General features: G+C 48.0%; 1 protein-coding gene across 4 annotated transcripts in view; it reads right to left on the bottom strand.

Moving 5' to 3' along the window:
- Positions 1-20,591, bottom strand: part of TTLL7 (tubulin tyrosine ligase like 7) — an 80,016-nt gene extending 59,425 nt beyond the window's left edge. For 2 of the 4 annotated variants that reach the window (XM_083620812.1, XM_083620813.1), the window contains exon 1: positions 20,476-20,591. The gene's annotated coding sequence lies outside the window, so the exon portion shown is untranslated. Of the gene's footprint in view, positions 1-14,337; positions 14,566-20,475 lie in introns of those variants that run through there. The other 2 variants (XM_083620811.1, XM_083620814.1) reach the window with 2 other exon arrangements.
- Positions 20,592-23,349: the final 2,758 nt, after the last annotated feature.

Genomic DNA, 23,349 nt, shown 5'->3' with positions numbered 1-23,349 from the left:
TTCTTAGCAGCTAAAAATAGAAGCAAATGTCAGTCCAAGGACAAATTTAGAAGTAAACACAGACTAATGTGACCATAGAAGAATATAGCTAGTATCCTCCACACACACAGCAAATGTAAAAATAACTTTGTTGACACATGGCTAAATTTGTGTTACATATGTCTTCCTTCCGGAAGACTGGTTCATTTTCCAAAGTGTGTATTCCATATTGTCTCAGAACACAGCCCAAAAAAACAAAACAATTAAGAACTCTCTCGCGGGGAGGCAGTTTCCACTGGGTCACAATCCTGCCCTTGTCTTAGTACCACCTCCCAAGCAAGCTCAGCGCTGGCAGCAATGTAAGAGGCAGGAAATGAGAGCCAATCCAGGGAGGGGGGGGTGAGACTTCCCTGCATGGAGAAATAAGCTTGAAAATTACATTTAGAGCGTCTGTGAGGAAAAAAGACTGACAATCACAGCTCTTGGCAGGATATATTTGCAGGTGAAATAAATGTATGCTTCCACTTCAAACACTAGTTTTAGAGCATATGCAAAGCAGATCTATAGTGTGTACCCATTAAAACATAACATGTCAACGAAGCCTAAGGCTGCAATCCTACGCACCACTGAACTCTCGCTGAACTCAGTCGGATTTGTTTTCAAACAAGCATGCATATAGGTTGGGCTGTAAGCTGCTGAAGCACTGAAGGATGTCTCAGGCCAATGCTTATAGAAAGGGTTATTTTTCATTTGGGGTGGGGCGTTGTTTTAAATTTATTAGGTTTATTGTCTTCCCTTCACCATAATGTCCCAGAAAGGGTCACAATGATTCAAAATACATTGTTGGGTTTTTTTTGGTTTTTTATTTTAAATCATTTTCCCTTCTGATACATACGCAACTAAGTTGTGAAGCCGGCTGAAAACATCGTATTAAAGTTGTCAACTGTATTATTTTTCACAGCTCTGGGTATTTTAGCAAATTGCGAAAATCTCCGTCCTCAAAACAGTCTAATCATAATGACTGCAGATCGAAAGTCTGAAATGAAGACAGATTCGTTCTCCATGCGTTCAAAACTAAAAAATTGTGCTTAGTTCATCACTAAGCCAGTGGTTATTGGGTAGGGTGGGCACATAAGCTGCACTCAGCCCACCAAAATCTTTCCCCTAGAAAAGCTTCTTGCAGATGGCGATGGAGATGCATAACTCAATGGTTGCCTGTACAGTTCTCCCTTGTTTGACACGACTGAATGCCTATGGCCTGGTTCACACAAAATGATAAGCCATGGCTTGTTTAGCCCACTAAGGGTTTGTTTGAATGTGTGTATGCAGTCCAGCAAAATAACCATGGTTTGTTTTCTGCCAACAAGCCACAATGTTTGTTGTTCCATATCTATACATTAGCTATTATGTCTGAGCCTAAAGCCTTTCTTCATCCCATGATTTGTTTGACCACCCAACACCAAGATCCTCACCAGCCTGCAAAGGCCTTTGAAACTGGCGCAACTGGAAAACAAAACAAAGCATGGTTAAAACAAACTATAGCCAACAGCAGAGAAACGAGAAATGCACTGGGAAATGCAGACACAGCAACAGAAGGAACACTAAAGGAGAATTATAAATTGAACAGCATTTCATATGCCCATTGTTCCAGACAATGCTGCAAGCAGCAAACAGAGCTGCTGGGGGATCTGGAAGTGAAGAAAATTCAGCACTAATAAGGTTTACACTGGCCCACCAGATTTAATTTTTAGCCAGAATCCTACGGTCAGTTCATACAAAGCATTTCTGCGCTCCGTTGTGCATGCTCAAACGGTGCGGAAAGTGTAAATGTATGTGTGCATTACTACGCCTGTTCCGCCTTAAAAAGGATGCAGTCAACCTTTATCTCATGCACCTGTGTTACAAGAAGGCAGGTATGAGTTACATTTGATACCTCAAAGTCGCATTCTGCAAGTATTCACACCCAAGTACAAACGCTGCATGGAAATCAATACTCTGGTGATAAAAATATGCTGCTCAAGCAGCCAACGTACATCATGAGCGTACATCAACATATCTGCAGAAAGCAAAAGGAACTCTTCTTTCCCATTATGTACTGCTGAATTCAGGAGGTGGCTTTTTTGGGGGGGGGGGCAACATGTTAATGTACCACCAGCCCATTCTGATGACAATCCGCATTGAAAGACACAACAAAAGGCAGAAACTGCACAGCTAAAAGTAGATTAAAGAGAAATGGCAGGACATATGCAGACTATCCTGACACCACTTTCCATAGCCTTGGGCAAACTGCAGAAATATCGTTGCTGTTTTGCTCATGCTGCTGAACTTCAGAACGATGTCAGGGATGTACAGTGGAAAACAAAGAGATGCCTCTTGACAAAGTTAAAACTATGGGTGTCAAAGAAACAAATGGATCAAGTGTCGATGCCAATTCATTTTCTTGCCAACATTCTCAGTTCCCAGCACTGATGGCAACGCTTAAGCGTTAAAGTAGAGGCGGTCACCATGACCTGGATATGCAGAAATCAAACATTGACCATATGAAATATCATATATTTCAAAACTTTAAGAAGTATGCATTGTATACCAGCGCAGTGGTGCTTGGCTTTGTTTGTTTGTTTTGTTTTTGCTGAATTTGTCGAGATCATTTTAAGCATGGCCAGAGACTGCCAAGTATACATGGATGTAGACAGCAGCAGGCTTTTCTGCAGATAAAATAAATATATTTGGACATTCATTCAGAAATCAATTGGCAATTGACAAAACAGGAAAGCATGCTCCCTTTTTTCAGTCTAGCACTCCTATCCAGGAAACTACTGACCCTGTACAGTGGTACCTCAGGTTACATACGATTCAGGTTACAGACACTTCATGTTACAGACTCCACTAACCCAGAAATAGTACCTCGGGTTAAGAACTTTGCTTCAGGATGAGAACAGAAATTGTGGTCTGGTGGTGTGGCAGCAGTGGGAGGCCCCATTAGCTAAAGTGGTGCTTCAGGTTAAGAACAGTTTCAGGTTAAGAACGGACCTCCGGAACAAAATAAGTTTTTAACCCGAGGTACCACTGTATAAGTTTGCATCCTACACTGCTGTGGTTATGGAGCTCTTTCTCCACCAGATGCCATCTGTACTGCTGCCACCATGCAGCCTTCCTCTCAAACTGGCTGGTGCCCTCCAGATGCTGCTGGACTTCAACTCCCATTAGCCCCAGCTAGCATGGCCAATGGTCAGGTGTAAGGAGAGCTGTAGTCCAACATCTGGAGGGCACCCGGTTGGGGAAGGCTGATGCAAGGTAAGGGGAGCTCAGGCCAAGTAGCTTGAAAGCAACAGTAGTGGAAACCTTCTGTTTCGAAATTACTGTGCAACCAAGAGCGCAGAAGCCCCTGATGAAGAGGGTTCACTCAGAAAACACTGGATCTCCTGAAACTACAGATGTCTAGTTCACCTTGGAGGCTTCTTCTTCTTCTTCTTCTTCTTCTTCTTCTTCTTCTTCTTCTTCTATCAATTTGGTACAAGTGCCTTTCCTTCCTCTTCCCCAAGTGGCTTGAACCGTTTCACAACTGAGGAAGCTTACTGTCAGGGGTTCAGGAGCAGAGGGAACGGATGGCGAGGAATCGGAAGGAGAGGTTAGCGATGATAGCCGTCCGAGATCTCTAAGTCTGTCCAGCGAATCGGAGGATTCACAGAAAGGGGCTCCCGTGGGCAGAGCTGGGGGGTTACCAAGAGGGGCACCCCAGGAAGAAGGGACCAGAGGGGATTCAGAGAGCAGCAGCTGGAAATCCGGACCAGCTACTCCACCAGAGAGCAGCAGGGGGGAGGAGTTCCAGGCACCAGCGACAGGCAGCTCTCCGGCAGCAGCCACGCCTGCGTCAGAGAGCGAGGAAACGGTAGAGAGGAGGGTCGGAGACAGCGCGCGCGCGCCAAGTTCAAATGTACCAGAGGGAGGCGCAATGAGCAGCCCGGAAAGGGAGCCAGGTCCTAAAGCCCGCCGAAGGGAGGGGGAGGAATCCGAAGGGTCCGCATCCGAGGCATCCAGGAAGGAAGGAACCCCGGGGGGTGGTAGGACCCAGAGGCGAAAGGAGAGACGCAAAAGGTGGAGCAAGGCTAGGGTCTTGAACTGGTGTACAGGAGGCGGAGATTCAGATGGGACTTCGCCGATCTAGGGAACAGACGTAGAGATGCACGCTAAGATGTGGAAATGGAAACTATACTTCAATAAAGACTTTATTCTGTTCTACCGGCTAGCGTTGGTCCTTTGTGAGCCGGGACCTAGAGGCAGTCTCTGACAGTAAGTCCCATCTCATGTGAAGTTTTCATCAGTTCTCTTTGACTCAAGCGGCGTGTGGGGAGCGAAGCAGGGAGGAAAGAGGACTGGTGCCTTTGGAGCTCACAAAAGTCAAGCGACATGTCTACTGAAGAGCAAATTGCTTCCCTGCGAGAAGCGGTAACGCAGCTCAGCGCAGAGATAATCGCCTCCAGGAAAAGAGAGGATGAAGCGGCTGCTGCATGCCGAGATTTCCAAGCCAGGTTGGAAGTGCTTACTAAGCAGGCACAAACGGGTTCCAGATCCGAGGGAATCGGGTTGGGAAGGACTGGAGGCAGCATTGTATCTCACTTTGATGGGAATTTGCAGCAGTACCCCAATTTCCGAGCAGACGTGCAGTTTGCGCTGAAACTGCTGGAGAAAGAGTTTAGAGATGAGCAAGAAAAAGTGGGGTTTATCTTGTCTCATTTGCATGGAGACGCGAAAGCATGTCTGCGCAATCTGTGGAGAGATATGGACCCAGCGCTCCAGAGTTCAGCTGCATTCATTAAAGCGATGGATTCTTGCTTTCTATCGAAAATAGACATTGACATTGCCCGTAAGGACATATTTGAGCTGAGACAAGGGAAAGCCAGCGTGAGGCAGTATCACTCCCGCTTTTTTGCATTGGTCAATGCCTTGGGGTGGGACAAGGATTCCCCCCCCGTTAGAGATCTTTATTGGGAAGGATTGAACCCCCAAATCAAGGATGAGATTGCGCGGGGGGAGAGACCCAAAAGCACCCAGGAAGTGGTGGACAGATCGCTTGCAGTGGGGGTGAGGCTGGAGGACCGCCCTTGGGACAGAGGAGAAGGGCGTTGGGGACGCACACCAGCCAGAGTGCCCTCCCTCTTGCCCAGGGATGTCGCGCGTGCGCAATCAACGCCTCCGCAAGCAGGGGGGGAGGAGCCAATGGAGATCGGCGGTGCTAGAGCTCAATCAGCCACCAGAGCCTTAACACCGGGAGCAGTCAAAACAAAGCAGCCTAGAGGGAACAGGAAGTGTTACATCTGTGACAGTTCGAAGCACATGGCGAAAGAGTGTCCCCAGAGGCTCCACAAGCACACTGCAGCTTCAATGACAGTAATGGGAGCAACTCAGCAAAGTGAACCACGGCAGGGAAACGGAAGCACTGGGGGCCAGCCAGGCGAGTCAGTGAAGAAGTCCCCAGAGATTTTGAAGCCCACGGATCCCCTCCCGCCCAAACCAGTGGTGCAGCTCACCGCAGCGCTCCAGCTGCCCAGTGGTCTCACTTTAGAAGTGCCGATTACGATTGACTCTGGCAGTAATGCGGACTTTATCGCACTGGAATTCCTTCAACAACACAACATAGCGCTACTGCCAGCCACACTGCCCCTGAACGTGGTCACAGTGGATGGCAGGGAACTGCTAGGGGGGCAGGTGGTGCAGCAGACACCACCTATGGTGATGCAAATTGGGAATCACCGAGAAGTCATCAGCTTCAACGTCACCCAATTGTCGGACACGCCCATAGTGTTGGGCATGAGTTGGCTGGATAGGCACAGCCCGGCATTAGCGTGGTACCAGCGGCAATTGACCTTCTGCTCTTCCTACTGCGCAGCGCACTGCATCCAGACCTGCCAGGAAGGAGAGGAGCGAGAGGATGCACCGCAGCTACACCTAGGCATGGTGCAAGCGGTGCCCAACAAGTACAAGGAGTTTTTGGAGGTCTTCTGCGAGAAGGAGGCGGACAAACTGCCCCCCCACAGACCCTATGACTGCAAGATTGATCTCCTGCCGGGGGCAACGCTGCCAACAGGGAAACTGTATTCCATGTCTGAGGACGAACTGCAGGAACTTAGGGAGTTCATAGACCACAATTTGAAGCGAGGGTTCATTCGGGAGTCGAAAGCTGTAGGGGGCAGCCCAGTATTCTTTGTGAAGAAGCGAGACACGCCCCAGAAGAGGCTTGTAGTTGACTTTCGAATTTTGAACTCGAAAACCAAGCCCTCGTCCTTCCCCATGCCCAAAATAGACGACCTGCTCGCGACGGTAAGGAAAGGACGCGTTTTCACCAAGTTGGATCTGCGAGGCGCGTACAACCTGATTCGTGTGCGGGAGGGCGACGAGTGGAAGACGGCCATGTTCACACCACTGGGCACCTACGAATACAGAGTTATGCCCTTCGGATTACAGAATGGCTCTCACTGTTTTCAAGCCTTTATGCATCACGTGTTGGCGGGACTCCTTTACAAGAAATGCGTATGCTTCCTGGACGACATCCTGATATTTTCTGAGTCGCGAGAAGCGCACGAGAGGGATGTCAGGGAAGTTCTGCGGAGACTAAAGGAGCACAGGCTGTACGCCAAGCTGGAGAAGTGCCAGTTCGACGTGACGGAGGTGGATTTCCTGGGCTATAAACTGTCGGACAAGGGGCTCGCCATGGACAGCGCCAAGGTTCGCTCAGTATTGGACTGGAAAAGCCCGCGCAATCGGAAGGAAGTCCAGCGGTTTGTCGGCTTTGCCAACTTTTATCGCAAGTTCATCAAGGGGTTCGCTATGCAAACGGCGGCCATCACCGACACGCTCAGCTCCAAGAAGAAGAAGTTTATCTGGACGGAGGAAGCGGAGCAGTCCTTTCAGAAACTCAAGCGTCTCTTCGCTTCTGAGGAGCAGCTGCTGCATGTGAATCCCAGCAGACCGATGAGGGTGGAGACGGACGCCTCAGACAGAGCCGTGGGAGCTGTACTGTTGCAACAAGACCAGCAGGGGGACTGGAGACCGTGCGCCTTCTACTCAAGGAAGCTCAGCAAGTCGGAGCAGAATTACACCATCTGGGACAGGGAGTTGCTAGCCATCCATGCAGCGTTCAAAGCGTGGCGGCACTTCCTTATCGGAGCCAGACACACAGTGCAGGTCCGCACGGACCACAAGAATCTAGAGTACTGGCGCACGGCGAGGTTCCTGAATCAGAGGCACATTAGATGGGCAGAGTTCTTCGCGGACTTCGACTTCAAGATAGAGTACATCCCGGGTGACAACAACATCATGGCGGATGCCTTGTCCAGAAAGCCGCAATACCTCGAGGAGGAGGCACCGTCGGCAGCCAAGCACATTTTCGCACCGGAAGCGTGGGCTTGCGCCTCGGCGACCGTGGATCTGGACGCCGTACGTCGAGCGTTGCAGGAGGACCCCTTCGCGCTAGCCAAGATGGAGGAGGTGCACAAGGGCACGGTGAAGGACGACGAGTTCCAGATCAGAGACGGTTTGCTCATCCGCAAGGGAGCACTCTACGTGCCGGGGAATGACCTCCGCGCAAGGGTGCTGCAGCAGCTACACGACGCCCCCACTGCCGGGCACTTTGGCAGAGAAAAGACTGTAGAACTAGTGACCAGAGACTTTTGGTGGCCCAAGATGCGGGGGGAAGTAGCGGATTACGTCTCGAGATGCGACACCTGCCAAAGAGCCAAGTCAGTGCACAAACCGCCGGCGGGATTGCTGGAACCGTTGCAGACGCCGTCTGAGCCGTGGGAACGGGTGGCCCTGGACTTTGTCACGGATCTGCCCAGTTCGAGGGGAAAGACGGCAGTGCTTGTGGTGGTGGACATGTTTACCAAGATGGCACACTTCATTCCGTGTGCGAAGGTGGCCACGGCAGAACAGACCGCCAAACTGTTCATAGACCACGTGTTTAAGGTCCACGGTCTGCCACGATCTATTCTATCCGACCGGGGGCGGCAGTTCATCTCGAACTTCTGGCAAAAGTTGATGGGCATCCTGAACGTCAAGATCAATCTAGCGTCGGCGAGACACCCGCAGACCAACGGACAAGCGGAGAGGGTCAACGCCATCATGCAGCAGTACCTGAGATGCTACGCCAATCAGCAGCCTAACACGTGGGTGGACTACCTGCCCCTCGCAGAGTTCGCTTACAACAATACGAAGCACGTGTCGACGGGGGTGACGCCGTTCTTCGCCAACAACGGGAGGCATCCCAGAACCTTCCCAGGTTTAGAGAGAGTGGGGGAGGGGGAGCCGCAGGCAGCGGAAGAATTAGCGTCAGAGTTGCAGGAAGTCCACGAACAGCTTAGGAGGCAGTTGGAACTGGCAAAGCACGCATACAAACTGCAGGCGGACAGACACAGGAGAGTAGGGGAAGACATACAGGTGGGAGACTGGGTTTGGTTAGCAGCGCAAGCAGTGCCGACCAGATCGTTGGCCAAGAAGAAGCTAGGCCATAAGCAGCTAGGGCCTTACCAAGTCCAGGCACAGGTCAATCCAGTGGCCTTCCGGTTAGCGCTTCCGGAGGGTTCCAGAATGCATCCGGTCTTCCATAGATCGGTACTCACGCCCTACAAAGCACCGCATAGATTTCACGAGCCAGGCACAGCACCAGATCCGCCCAGAGAAGGACCCAGGGAAAGGGGGTCGCCAAGAGGGGAGCGCATCAACGAAGCCACAGAGATTTTAGACTCGAGATGGGGGGAAGAGGGAGTAGAATACCTTCTTGCCAGAGAGGATACCCCGGCCAGCGCCAACAGTTGGGTGCCGGGCTATGCCTTGGACGAGCCTCTTCTCAAGGAAGAGTTCCATGCCATTTTCCCACACAGGCCCATGCCAGCCGAGTATTTCGATGACTGGCTCTTCACACCCACACTTTCAGGCAGCACGTTCCAGGGGTTCGACTCGGACGAGGAGACGGCACCACACATACGCTCTCCGGAAGGTTCACCCTCGGGTTCTGCCTCAGACCGCTCCTATTGGTGGGATAATCAACCAGAGGAGCAGTGGCGCAGGAAGTGGCTGGGGGGTCCCTGGCAGGCATCACCCTCAGAGGGGAACGGGGGAGAGATGGACATGGACGTGTTGGGGGAGGACGTGGGATTTGAACACGAAGGCAGGGAGATGGAAGCAGAGGAGATCGACGTCGACGAGCGCACGGAGGACGAGCCAGACCTGCTCGATGTGATGTACGACACGAGGGAAGAACTGTATCCGGCACTCACCCCTGCCACGACGGAGCACCCAGAACCCACACCGGAAGGAGGGGAGGGGGGAAGGGGGGGCTTCGAGGGGGGGATGGATGTCAGGGGTTCAGGAGCAGAGGGAACGGATGGCGAGGAATCGGAAGGAGAGGTTAGCGATGATAGCCGTCCGAGATCTCTAAGTCTGTCCAGCGAATCGGAGGATTCACAGAAAGGGGCTCCCGTGGGCAGAGCTGGGGGGTTACCAAGAGGGGCACCCCAGGAAGAAGGGACCAGAGGGGATTCAGAGAGCAGCAGCTGGAAATCCGGACCAGCTACTCCACCAGAGAGCAGCAGGGGGGAGGAGTTCCAGGCACCAGCGACAGGCAGCTCTCCGGCAGCAGCCACGCCTGCGTCAGAGAGCGAGGAAACGGTAGAGAGGAGGGTCGGAGACAGCGCGCGCGCGCCAAGTTCAAATGTACCAGAGGGAGGCGCAATGAGCAGCCCGGAAAGGGAGCCAGGTCCTAAAGCCCGCCGAAGGGAGGGGGAGGAATCCGAAGGGTCCGCATCCGAGGCATCCAGGAAGGAAGGAACCCCGGGGGGTGGTAGGACCCAGAGGCGAAAGGAGAGACGCAAAAGGTGGAGCAAGGCTAGGGTCTTGAACTGGTGTACAGGAGGCGGAGATTCAGATGGGACTTCGCCGATCTAGGGAACAGACGTAGAGATGCACGCTAAGATGTGGAAATGGAAACTATACTTCAATAAAGACTTTATTCTGTTCTACCGGCTAGCGTTGGTCCTTTGTGAGCCGGGACCTAGAGGCAGTCTCTGACACTTACTATTGTTGATATCGTTTATTATCACTATTGTTATGCCTACTGGCGTGGTTGCTCAAGAGCGAACAGGCAAGATCCCCACTGGTCTTTTCAAAAGGCTTTATTATTGGTGCAAAAACATTTACAGTGCAGAACGTCTCAATTCCACGTCTTGCTCAGTCACTAGCAGAATCTGAGAGTGGGCGGTCTTTAAACCTTCCCCAGCAGAGTAGTCTCTTGACCCCCATCTGATGCCTCCCCTCTCTGCGCGTAAACCTACTGCGCAGAGAGGGCGTGGGTAAAGGGGGACCTGCCTACCCTCCCCGCTTTGCTCATGCACGGTATCTTGGCTCTCTCTTGCATCCTCTGAGCCCTGCATCCCTTCCCCACTAGAGGCGGGGCTTCCCTCCTCCGCGGAGGAAGTGCTGCTTCTCACGATCTTTGGAGGCTCCCTGTAACCCAGCTGCCCTTCCACCTCTCGCCTCTGAGCTGATGGCAGTTCCCTGACAGCTATAAAGTCATCAATACACATGATGCCACCCAAACAACAGGTTTCTTAGGTCTTTGCCCAGAAGAGGCATACAATCAGTGTTTGAAATTAGCCAGGCGCATTTTGCACTTGGCTATCAGCCACTTGCAACCGTGGCGCTTGACATCTCCATCATCTGGAGGTGCATACCTGGGGGTCATTGGCTCCTGACTCTTTTCGCACACATATACCACATCCTGTAGAATTCTACCTTTTATATTTCATCTGCACCATCAGAATGAATTTCAGGAACCAAAGTGCCTTTTCTGTGTGGCCTGAGCAAGAGCAATAAACAACGTTATAGCTAATTGCTGCCGCTCATCTTCACTTCCCCCACCCTACTGCCCTGCTCACAGTTGTGAAGAATATTCTTACTTTATGACTGGTCTGTGTCACCATTAAGAAAAAGAGGTAGGACTGTCCCTGGATAAAGTGACTTTTCTTCTTTAAGTTCACAAAGCTCTTAACCTAGCCAGAGGTTGTCATCTGAACTTGCCAGATGTTTAATTGAGGATCAATCACAGTCAGTCCATCATTGAAAAAAAGACTTTAGAGACGTCTTGCCCCAAAATGGCGACTAGACATTCCATTTTGGCGACTGTAACCTTTGTTTAAGGAGCCATTTGGCCCCTAGCTTATATATCTGAGTTTCTAACACTGCTTACAATCAAAAAACGGAAAGAGAGACAGGAGTAAACAGGGGAGGCTATGCAATTGTTTTGATGATGCAGACTTTGGCTTAGTTACAACAAGCCAGTGTTCCCCAGTCAGATGTTGATGGACTACAACTCCTAACATCCTTGACTCAGGCTGGAGTTGGAATCCAACAACATATGGAGGACACATTAGCTTAGGGGCAGCTGCAATAGGCTACTGAGACCAGGGGAGACAGGACACTTTTCTCTTGCACAAAGGCACTGTTCTTTGGCAGGTAGACAGCCTTACGCCTGAAGCATCAAAAATAAGAGATCGCTACTCTTCAGCACAAGAAATAGCATGGTAGGAAAAGAAGGCGGCTTGTGCAACAGAAACATCAGGACCTGGCCAGAGCGATGTAACAAAACTACAGAAATCAGTATCTAGAAGATCTTGCATCCGGAGACACTAACTGCTATAATCACATATGATGTGGGACCAAGCATAAGCTTCTCAAACTGTATTCTACAGAAAACCCTGGGGTTCTGCAAAGCAATTCAAGGAGCTCTGCTAAGAAAAAACTGCAAAGGCAGATTTTTGTATGATTTCTACTGAGCTGCAGCCTGGGGATTAAATGCAACTACTCAAGCAATTGCCCTAGGAAGGAATCCCTGCCTCTCCTTTCCCCTTGTTGTACTTTCCAGAGTTTAAATTTCAGTAGTGGCCAGCAGGGCAGCCAGAGGGAGCATCATGGTCTGTTTCCAAGAGAGGAGGGGCAAGCAGTGGGGAATTTGGTGGGGTGCAGGTGCAGCAGCGGAGCCGATCCTCTGCTCACTGCTGTACAATGCTGGGAAGTCAGGTAAACAATGCTTCCCTGCCCACTAAGGTCACTGCTTTTAAAAGTTGCCACTCTGGCTGGCTCTCCCAATAACCAACACCCTCCCCTGCTTTTATTTTATTTTTAATCATGGTAAAAGAAATTTACTCAGGCAAGTGTTCTGCCAAAGTTCTGTTTAAAGTGAAGGGTTCTGCCACTGGAAATGGTTCTAGACAAAAGCTGATGGGTAGCCCTGCAGCCCAATGAGAGAGTGCTTTAAATTCTACCCAGTCTACAACACCAGGGGTTTTATGAAGATGCCATCTCTCTCCTTTAGATCTTTAACTGTTCAACAGACCTAAAAGTGATCTGCCTTACATGGCTGTTTTAAGGATGAAGACAACCAAAAAGTACTTTTGCATATTAGCATAGGATGGAGAAATTGAGAATAATCATGGATTGCGTCATAGTTGTACAAATTGATAACAGGGTGCCCTCTGCCCCTCTCCCATTATTTACATTCACTTTCTCAGGCACATTCTGCACTTGAATTCTGCATTTTCCAAGACTGGCCGTGCAAACGGATACATGTCCAACCAGAACTATGTCCCAGTGGTGCTTTCTCCTAGGTAGTAAGTATATGTAGGGCTGCAGCGGGGGGGGGGGGGGGTTAGGGGCTGCACTCCCCACTGAATTCAATAGGACTGACTTAGGACTGCAATGTAATCTCCTTTTTTGCCTACAAGATTGGGCCCTGGCACTACAGCAACCACAATTTCTCTGAAAGAAAGAAAAGGCATTTCTTCCCCTTGAAATTGAGCCCATTAGCACTTTTCTCCCTTATCTGAAAGCCCCATAGAATCTTCTCAAAATAACTGTATTTCTCAGCTCTTTTAAAATAGCACATCATTGCCCTAAAGTTTCCACCTCCTAAAATAATCCCATCACATTCTGCTGTGTAATCAGGGTGACAGCATCCTTGCTCAGAACATGGAAGTCGTAACAAACCCATTTGTCCTCTAAAGGATTATTTGGCTTCCGCACGATGGAGGTCACTTTAACCATTTTTTCTTTCCTGCACAACAGCTTAATATTTCTCCTAACCTAATATTACACTTAACATTTGCATACCTAATTGTAATCCCTACAACCACAGTCAGTGCTATTATCACCCATATCACAAATATTTTCTTCTGAATGAAGGGCAGCTTTTTCCATATGGTGCTTCTCATTTATTATTGTCAACAACCTGAGTTAGCACAGCCACATTATCCTAGGGAAATTTTTTGCATGCTTATACTTCAGAAAAGAAAGCAAAAAGCCATAAACATTCATTTTCTATCTAGCTGGAAGACCAAGGGGAGTGAGGAGTGCACAGCCAATAAATTGCCCCCTCTTTCTATCCTACTCCATTTCTGCAGGCATAAGCCAAGCAGTTCATTTCTAGTTTCTATCACACAGGTGCCTCCGTCTTATCAAAATGAAGACACCATCGTACATGCAAGCACATTGTACCAAAGCTGAAAACTTCCAGTCATTGTGGTTTAAAATAAAAAATAAGAAATGTCTTGATCTGACTTAACACGTTCAGAAAGATTCAGACGACATTTATCCAAATGCATTTCATCATTTAGGCCCAACACATTTTTGATTTAGGCTCTCCTCCCTGTAACCTCCCATTTCCCTGACACGGGAAAAGAAAACCTCTCCAGAATTATTATGCCTTTCTTTCTTTGTCTTTCTTTCTTTGTCAGCAACGGTGCCACAAAGCCCTTGGGCACAGCTAAGCCAGTGCAAATCAGAGCAGCACCCCTCTCTCCCCCAACAGCAGGGGAAGGAGAACAAGAAAATAATAATAATGGCAATAATCAGAAAGAGCAAAGCGCAGCTGAGCTCTGGGCGCACATGACAAAGCAAGGTGAGCGACCACTGCAGATCTTCAGATGGCTTAGAGGCATCACCTTCCAATGGGGCTTTTCCTGCAACTGGGGAGAAGGGCTCTCCCGGGGTCCTTTTCCATGGGGCTCCCTTCTTCAGCTCCTCTTTGCAGAAAAGGATGCTGAATCATCAGCAGTTTCAGCCTGGTCTCTCCCCTTCCCTGACACCCGCCCCTATTTGTTGCAGCATCAGTTTCACCCATGCAGCCCCCCACCCCCCCAGCTCTTCTTTCTTTCCTTTTTGCAGGGCACAGATAGGGAGAGAAGGGGCGTTGGAGCTATATAGCTATTGTGCTTAGAATATGCCCAGGTTGGCTGGTTGGCTGGCTGGCTGGCGGCGAGGGACTGGGAAAGCTATGATCCCTAAATGATGCAACGGCTCGCTGTCATTTACCTGCAATGGGTGGCGGGTCTCTTCAACCTCCCGCCCCCCCGGGCCGTTGTCGTCCCGGGCACCGCCGAGATCCGGCAGGCTGCTCCTCGCTCGGGGCTGCCCGGTGCCAACGGCCAAGGAGACTGGCGGGTGCGCCTCGCGTCCCAGCTCGCTCCCCCGGCAGCGGCGGCAGCATCTGCTCCGGAGCCTGCCAGGGCTGGACACGCTCGCGAGGAAGGATGTTGCTGCAGAGCGGGGAGGCCGGAGCGAACCATTCCTCAACCGCGGGGGAGATAGAGCAGAGGGAGGGAGAGAGCCATGCGACACCCGCTGCCCGACCAGGAAACTGCAGGGCTACTGTGCACTAAAAAGGGGCGGGAGGCGGATTGCTGGAGAAATCAGATACCTAGACAGCAACTTAAAAAGCAGAGGCATCACCTTCCCAACAAAGGTCCGTATAGTTAAAGCTATGGTTTCCCCAGTAGTGATGTATGGAAGTGAGAGCTGGACCATAAAGAAGGCTGATCGCCGAAGAATTGATGCACTTGAATTATGGTGCTGGAGGAGACTCTTGAGAGTCCCATGGACTGCAAGAAGATCAAACCTATCCATTCTGAAGGAAATCAGCCCTGAGTGCTCACTGGAAGGACAGATCCTGAAGCTGAGGCTCCAATACTTTGGCCACCTCATGAGAAGAGAAGACTCCCTGGAAAAGACCCTGATGCTGGGAAAGATGGAAGGCACAAGGAGAAGGGGACGACAGAGGATGAGATGGTTGGACAGTGTTCTCGAAGCTACCACAGCATGAGTTTGACCAAACTGCGGGAGGCAGTGGAAGACAGGAGTGCCTGGCGTGCTCTGATCCATGGGGTCACAAAGAGTCGGACACGACTAAACAACAACAACTGTACATACAGTATATATGTATATGTGGTACCAAGGCGGCAGAAGAGAAGATCTCACCCACCTACCCCTCTCCTGCCGTGGAAATGTAAAGGCCCGCCTCGGCTGCCTCCGAATTGCAAACAGTTGGGATGTAGCAACCAGAGAAGCAGCGATTCTGGTCTCTCCAGTCGGTGCATCGGCTGCCCATCTTCTTCGGCTGCAGCAGCAGCAGGGCTGACTCGGTATCCCTGCAAGCAACAGCAACGAGGTGCATACGGGAAAGGTTGCTCTTGCCTGGGCTTCATGCACCGCATCATCAGGGCTCCAGTGAGCAGATGACAAAGGCAAACTCTGGTCCTCCAGATGTTTGGGACGACAATTCCCATTATCCCTGACCAGTGGTCCTGTTAGCTAGGGATGATGGGAATTGTGGTCCCAAACATCTGGAGGGCCGGAGTTTGCCTATGCCTGTGCTAGATAGCTTTACTTGGAACAGGGTTTCCCAAGCTTGAGTCTCCAGCTGTTTTTCGACTACAACTCCCATCATAACCTAGCTAGCAGGACCAGTGGTCAGGGATGAGGGTAACTGTTGTCCAAAAAGAGCTGGAGACCCAAGCCTGGGAAACCCTGATTTGGAAGTAAAGCCTGCTAGTTTCTAAAGGATTTGCACCCAAGTAAGAGCATGGCACTGTGGGTTAAACCACAAAGCCTAGGACTTGCTGATCAGAAGGTCAGCGGTTTGAATTCCCGTGACGGGGGTGAGCTCCCGTTACTCGGTCCCTGCTCCTGCCAACTTAGCAGTTTGAAAGCACGTCAAAGTGCAAGTAGATAAATAGGTACCGCTCTGGCGGGAAGGTAAATGGCATTTTTGTGTGCTGCTCTGGTTTGCCAGAAGCGGCTTAGTCATGCTGGCCACATGACCCGGAAACTGTACGCCGGCTCCCTCGGCCAATAAAGCGAGATGAGCGCCGCAACCCCAGAGTCGGCCACGACTGGACCTAATGGTTAGGGTTCCCTTTACCTTTTTAAGAGCATGTAATAAGGATCGCAACACCGCCCTGTTCCCAATTATAATCATGCAGCGTCACACGCACAAATAGGCTGCTTTTCCTTGCTGTTCTCTTGCTAATATTACTTCTCCAATTCCCTTCTCTCCCTCCTCACTGGAGAGTTGCACCCAAACAAGCACCATACTTGCCCCGGCTTTCCTATAGCCTTCCTAGCTCCTTCCAGATGTTTTGGATTACAATTCCCATTGACCTTGCCCATTAGCTGTGCTGGCTGGGGGCTGATGGGAGTTGTAGTTCAATAAGCTTCCACGAAGCTGGCTACCCCTGCTCTACATACTTAGGAACATCGCATTGAACTCAGTGAGGCTGGATTCTGAGTGGGCACATACAGAATTGCATTGTTAACCGGCCATTATAAGGAGGGCAAAATGTTATCCCTTGCTCGTCTCTTTTCCAAGGCCTGACAGATAGAAGATTCTAATTTGCATTTGAGAAATCATGGCTTACACCACCCAGACTAAAATGGCACATCCCTATTTATTTATTTAAACCACTTAATGTTTTGGGTTTTTTTAATCTGTAAGTAGTGCCCTGCGCTGGTTGTTGATTTGCTACCACACCAGGTTCAAGGTACTTGTATTAATTCACAAAGCCCTAGACCAGTGTTTCTCAACCATCAATCTCCGAATAATGCGAGATTCCAGGGGATTCCATGTTTCCTTTTGAAAATGAGGCACAGCGGAGACTGTGGTGTCTTTATGATATATTGTTTATTTACACACATATATAAAACCTGAGCCGACAATGGAGGGGTTCACAGCATCAACATCCCAAAAAGGCTGTGTTTCTCCTATAGCCGCAGCTTTAGATTCAAGCAGAAATCAGCCATGGCTGGCGCGCGCGCTCTCTCTCTCTCTCTCTCTCTCTCTCTCTCTGCCTTTACAGCCTGCTGTTCTTTTCTAGATCACATCATACACACACTTTTCAACTCTAAATTCTGGGTTTTGTCCGTCTAACTATCTAAGAGCTGGAGTAGGGGCCCCACTCATTTACTATCCGGCACAAAGCCCCCTTTCATTTGTTCTTTTAATGTCCCACCACCTTTCCTTTCTTTTCTTAATGACCCGTCACCCCAGGCAGTTACCGCAACACAGGAAGCTAGCCTGGTTTATTTAGATTTTAATGCTTGCTGGATCCAGGGATTAAAGAGGTCCAGCGCCCAGTTTAACACCCAAAGCCTTGATTCAACTCAAACACTTACTGGGTCCAGGGATCATAGGTGTCTGGCACCCACAAACTCACAACAGTACCTTGTGTAGGTGACACAAGCAATGTACGCATGACTCAACTTGTACAGACAAACTATTATTTCTTCCCTTTCCGCTGCATGGATGCCTAGCAATATATGATGACTGAGTTTTCTCCACCAGTTTCCACCTCCTTTACATGCAAGGAACAAGAGTAAAGCACTCGTCTTAGCACTAGGCAGTGGACATCCCTTGTATTTCATCCTATGGTTATCACCACGCTCCCTGTGGCATCACAATGCATCCCACCATGGTTCCAAATCAACCCTATTCCTGATCCCATCAATGATCAAAGTATGCTAAGCGCAACCTGAGTGCTATGGCCGGCCTCCTATTAGAACCTTCTGATCACACAAATAGGTATCATATAACTTTGCCAGTCATCCTGCTATGCTTAAAATGATACAGAATGGATAGTTTAAGCAAGCAGGTGTCACCAGCATGAATAATATTTATTCTGCTCTTCTATTTAATCTATATCTTGAACAGTGGATGGTGCAAGTGTAAAACCATATACGAGAAAGTTTAACACCAAACCCATCTGAATCAGAAGGAAAATGCTGAGCAGGCAACTGTTGAAGGAGTACTTAAACTAGCCCATAACCCGTTTTTCACAGTTGCTAGTCAGATGCTTATGAGAAGCATGCAAGGCATGTGGACACAGCAGCCCTCAAGTTAGGGAGAGTTGTTTTGTATACTGCATTGTTTTGACTTTTATGTAGTTTTTCTTCTTTAAATTAGATATGTTGTAAGTCACCTAGAAGGGGACGCGGGTGGCGCTGTGGGTTAAACCACAGAGCCTAGGACTTGCTGATCAGAAGGTTGGCGGTTCGAATCCCCGCGATGGGGTGAGCTCCCGTTGCTCGGTCCCTGCTCCTACCAACCTAGCAGTTCGAAAGAACGTCAAAGTGCAAGTAGATAAATAGGTACCGCTCCGGCGGGAAGGTAAACAGCATTTCCGTGCGCTGCTCTGGTTTGCCAGAAGCAGCTTAGTCATGCTGGCCACATGACCCGGAAGCTGTCTGCGGACAAACGCCGGCTCCCTCAGCCTATAGAGCGAGATGAGCAGCGCAACTCCAGAGTCGGCCACGACTGAACCTAATGGTCAGGGGTTCCCTTTACCTTTACCTTAAGTCACCAAACAAGCACCAAGTATGCCATAATATAAATATGACTGCTCTACTGATGCAACACTTGGTGAAGGTTTTAGGCAGTTTAAATGGGACATTTGTGAATGATGTGCGAATTGCAAAACAGACATGCATCACTCTAATTACAGGTAGGTAGCCGTGTTGGTCTGCCATAGTCGAAACAAACTTAAAAAATTCCTCCCAGTAGCACCTTAGAGACCAACTAAGTTTGTTATTGGTATGAGCTTTCATGTGCATGCACACTTCTCCAGATATCTGAAGAAGTGTGCATGCACATCAAAGCTCATACCAATAATATACTTAGTTGGTCTCTAAGGTGCTACTGGGAGGATTTTTTTTATACATCACTCTAAATATTGATGTAAAATTGAAATTTGGCTAAGATAGTCTTATTACAAGAATTTGTTAGTGCTTGGTTTAAAAGTTATTGGTTATGTTCAGGAATTTACATAATAATGTTTCTATTTATTCTTGTAAGTTATTCTGAATGCTTGTAAAAAGAGCAGGATATAAATAATAAATAGCAGCAAAATAACAGAATAGATTATGGAAACAGAGAGCAGAGGATTCTCATTTATTTTAGGACTCTGTTCATGCTGCAAATTTTAACGCAATATGGCAGAACAGTTCACTGCAGGGTTCCAACTTGTCTTGCATTCTGAAGAATTTGTGTTAACTCACAAAAAGCCTAAACAACGTGGGCCCAAAGTACTTTACAGACTCTAATTCCTTATTGCAGCACCTTGAACACTGAGATCTTCTGATGGGGGGATTTTGGTGGTCCCCTATACTCCTGAGTTTGTGTCCTGCCTCCTTAGATTGTATGCCTGACAGCAGGGACTATCTGCACACTGCCAGGACAGCCCATTTTGGCTGCAGGGTGAGATAAAAAAATCTTTACATAAATAAATGTATTCTATTTATTTATTCATCCATTTAACAACATTTATATACCAACTGATTGTAACAAAACCTCCAAACAGTTTAGATGACATTTGGTCATGTTTATTATTGAATGATACTTCTACATCGACTGCTGTTTAATATTTATAAAGCACTTGCTAGAACTGTTCTAAAAACTAGTTAAGATTCATGCCTGGTTATCAGTGATGCGGAATGGCATCCTCAGAGCAAGTGATATGCAAAAAGTGAGGCAAGCTAGAGTCTTATAAAACGATATGGTGGCGTTTGTTTCTGCTTTGCGGATGAAACCTCAAGGAATACACACCCACTTGGATACACAACGTTTTCTTTGTTTCCTTTTTCTCTTTAATAAAGGAAGCAATCACATTTTCTAACTCTGTAAAATAAAATAAACCCAAGAGGAGGAACCCAAAGGTTTTTCCCCAAGTAAGTCACATTTGAACCCTTCTTCCTAGTGAGTATCTGTTGTTCTTCAGCTAACCAGATCTGCCTATTCTATTGTGAGTTCACAAATGCCTGGCAAAGGAATGATTTATTTATTGTCTTGGCTGCCATTACAGAAGCCACAATAATATGTGAAGAGTCTCGCCTAAACCTCTTTTCTCCCTGTATATCCTTCTCAAAAGTGTACACACTTCAAATGGACTGGGGAGCTGTAATTTCCTACAGCAATACGTTTTCTAATATTTCTTGAGGTGAATGTCTTTCTTCCCAGTGCTCTCTAAACGCTCTGTTTAGCAGATATTATGCAGAAAAAGTCAGCGTACTCTAAAGGTATTTTTCTCTCTCTGCTGAGTACTTTGAAAGTAAAATTCGTAAACATAAAGCAAATTACATCACACGAAGCAAAGCTGCTGCCTCCTACAGTAAGGGAGTACTCACAGTCTGATTCACGCAGCTCTGAAATGACCTAAACTTTCCCATCAGCTTCAGGCCCCAGCTTTTTTCAAAGGCCACATGTAGGTTCACTGATGTTTACAAGAGTTGTCCTGGGCAACCAAATGGAACACAGAGATTTAAAGGGACAACTTCCAGACTAGATACTATCTTCTCCAAATATTATTTTACTACTTGTCCCATTCTTGAAAAAGAGAGTTATGGGAAGCCGTTGATGTGAAGAGAAACAAAACAAACTACAATTTTTTCTGTATCTGTATCTCCTCCCATGTATCTCCTCCCCGGGGAAGAAAAGTTGCCCTGTTTTCAACGAGTATGTGGAATTTCTTAGCACGATAAAGGTATTTAATCATTCAGAAATAATTAGAAAGTCACACCCTTCCCTCTTTGTACTTCACAATATATTTCATGCTTCACCTGCATTTGGATAGCAAGATCAGCTCCCTCTAGTGACAAACATATAATGTATTTGTCCATACAGAGGTCGTATCAGGATAACATAACCAATTACAGGTTGTATGCTGTTTGTGAACAGACTCCTCCACCTGCTCCAAGGACTATTAATGTCAACAACAGGTTGCCAGAGAAGAGGCAGATGGGACTGAAAGCAAAAGTGCTGCAGCTCCTTGAATGCAATCCTATACCAACTTACAGGGAAGTAAGCCCAGTTAAACTCAGTGGGACTTACTTCTCAGTAAACGTACTTAAGAATGCAGCGTTATGATCTCCTCAAACAACGACTGGGCTCAAAGCAATGCAACAGCAAACAAACGCTCACACATTTAATGTATTTATTTATCAAGGCTATTTCTAACCTGCCCTTTATTTCACAATGGATCTACAGGTGAGGTAGAATACACAACCATAACACATAAAAACTAATCAAAACTAACCAACATAAACCATAAAAGCAGCAAATAATAAGAACAGCGGCTCAAATGTTTGCATGCATTTGCTTCTAATTGGAGCTGAAATTGTCTAGTGGAAATTGATATTTTACATATAAAATACAGTACTGCTAAAGCCAAGTCCTTGAAAATAACAAGTACAGTGGTACCTTGGGTTACATATGCTTCAGGTTACATACGCTTCAGGTTACAGACTCCGCTAACCCAGAAATAGTACCTCGGGTTAAGAACTTTGCTTCAGGATGAGAACAGAAATCTTAACCCGAGGTACCACTGTACTCAGATCTGAAAAGTCAACAAACTTCAAAGCATGATTTAAATAGTAACAACAACAACAACAACAACAACAACAACAACAACAACAACAACAACAACTATTGTTTCCTGTTAACCCCACCATGCAGATCTCCAACGATGACCCTATGGGTTTCATCATAGGTCCACCCTTTCCCCCCACCAGATCCTGCCCTGGTTCTGTCCCTAAGCACATATATTTTAACCCCACCCAGAAGATCAGGGTTTTTCCAATGAAGAGTGGACAACCCAGTTCTTCACCATGATAATAAACTGTGTGCACCTATCCCTTGGCACATGATTCATCAGAGAAGTTTTGTTTATTTTGTAGGGCAGTGTCCAAGCTGAAACTTCCAAATAGCACACAAGTGCACACAAAACAGCTCGCCATTGGCTTGGAGCCAAGAAAGCCCCCTTCTATGGTGTCTGGGGTATCAGCTTCATTTCCCCCACAGAATGGCAAGCAGAAGCCCAAACTTCACTCAAGAAAGGACAATATTGACATCAGCCCCCCTGCTGGCAGGATCCAACACAAGGACCAACAATTCAGCAGGGCAGAGCTGAGCCAGCCACTGATCCACTGGATCCTATACCAGTCCATCTCTCAGAGAGTGATTCAACCTAGGCTTCTAAGCTGTGCCAGCCTGGTCCTGGTACAGCACACCCACCCCACTGCAAAAAGATCATCTCCACACCACCATTCTGATCTGTAGAAGGAAGTAAGCCTGTGGATGTTCTAATGCAGCAGTGGCACTGCCACTCCAATTATCCCTTCAATTGTCTCCTATTGGGCAATTGTCCCCTGATTTGTGATCCAGTCTTTTTATGGAATAATAATTGCACAGTTCTAGAAATGGTTTCCCTGCCTTTAGTTTATGGAGTTTGCAGCTTTTTTCTGTTTTATATTCTATCTTATTTTCTTCTAATATACGCCATTTCCATAAATTTTGTTTGCAAAGTGGTTTGTTGTTGTTTAGTCATGTCCGACTCTTCGTGACCCCATGGACCAGAGCACGCCAGGCACTCCTGTCTTACACTGCCTCCTGCAGTTTGGTCAAACTCATGTTGGTAGCTTTGAGATCACTGTCCAACCATCTCATCCTCTGTCGTCCCCTTCTCCTTGTGCCCTCAATCTTTCCCAGCATCAGGGTCTTTTCCAGGGAGTCTTCTCTTCTCATGAGGTGGCCAAAGTATTGGAGCCTCAGCTTCACGATCTTCCAGTGAGCACTCAGGGCTGCTTTCCTTAAGAATGGATAGGTGTGATCTTCTTGCAGTCCATGGGACTCTCAAGAATCTCCTCCAGCACCATAATTCAAGAGCATCAATTCTTCGGCGATCAGCCTTCTTTATGGTCCAGCTCTCTTTATAAAGTGGTTTATAAATCTGCAAATAAGTAGCTTGTTGTTTGGCTTTTGAGATATCTGGATATCTGTTTCAATTATATCTGGATATATGTTTCAATTATAGCAAAAGGCAGCAACATAGAAGCAAAGGATGTGATGGCCCTCACTGCTTCTTAACACCAAGAGCGAGTGGGAAAGCTAGAGGAGATGTGTGTACAAGGATGCCCTCTGTTGTGCTGCACTGCCTAAACTCTGACCATAAACAGATTTATCTTTCAGAGTTCCTCAGTCCATTAAAAACCACAAGGCTCCTT

The sequence above is a fragment of the Podarcis filfolensis genome (genome assembly GCF_964270895.1).
Source record: "Podarcis filfolensis genome assembly, chromosome: 6".
NCBI classification, from domain to species: domain Eukaryota; kingdom Metazoa; phylum Chordata; class Lepidosauria; order Squamata; family Lacertidae; genus Podarcis; species Podarcis filfolensis.
The sequence above is the reverse complement of the archived record's forward strand: the minus strand, read 5'-3'. Positions and strand labels throughout refer to the sequence as shown.